The following is a 1,088-nucleotide window of genomic DNA, read 5'->3' on the forward strand; positions in this document are numbered from 1 at the left end:
TCAGCTGTGTGTGATGTGGTGAGAGATGTGTCAATCTTACTGGCCAGCCTGGTCAATGAATTTGTTTCTTTTCCGAAGGACAACCAGATTTCTTTTGGGGAATATGCCCAATACTATTAGAGCAATAGACTGCACACATGTGTGTATACAAGCACCTTGTGAGAATGAATGAGAGTTTATAAACAGAAAGGGGAGGCACAGCATCAATGTCCAACTTGTGTGTGATGCTGACCTCATCATCACCAACTGCGTTGTCAAGTGGCCTGGGTCTGTCCATGATGCACGCATCCTGAGGGAGAGCGCTCTATATAGAGACCTCCAAACCAACCGACCCGATGGCATTATATTAGGAGACAGCGCCTACCCACTCCTACCATGGCTGATGACTCCTTTTCTAACAGCAAATACACCGGCGCAGGCACGCTTCAACACTGCTCATTGCAGAGCAAGATGTGCGATTGAGCGTTTAAATGGAGTTCTTAGGAGGCGCTTTGCATGCCTTAACTACCTGAGAGCGGAGCCACAGAAAGCGTGCAACATAACCCTTGCCTGTATTGTCCTGCACAACATCGCTACCAAGCGCAACGCCCCTCTCTGTGCTGACAATGATGCACCTGAGCCCCTTGGAGACCCTAACCAACCTCCTGCATTCTGCCAGAACGAGCAAACCGGACGTGCAACAAGGGACGCAATAGTTAGACACTATTTCTGATTTGGATTTGTTTTGGATTTCAAAAATCAGTGATTGCCATTCTTTGCATTTTTTGGTTATTCTGTAATCATTGCATGCATCACTAATAAATATTCTAAAAACAAAAATATTTTCGATTGTGATGAATATATATATCAATAAGTGACATAATCAAATATATTGTTTTTGGTCAATTTTGACAGCTGATCTTCTCTGGTCCCACTTGGTGGCCGATCCAAACCACACAGTGACGATACACTGGATGATATAAATATAAATAAAAGTATTGAATACATTATTGATTACAGCTTGAAACATGTTATAATCTTCATAATTTTCCTATATAATCCACTGAAAGCTGAGCATTGAGGTAAGACTCATAATTACCACGTTCCCT

This window comes from Gasterosteus aculeatus, chromosome 12 (assembly GCF_964276395.1).
Source record: "Gasterosteus aculeatus chromosome 12, fGasAcu3.hap1.1, whole genome shotgun sequence".
NCBI lineage: Eukaryota > Metazoa > Chordata > Actinopteri > Perciformes > Gasterosteidae > Gasterosteus > Gasterosteus aculeatus.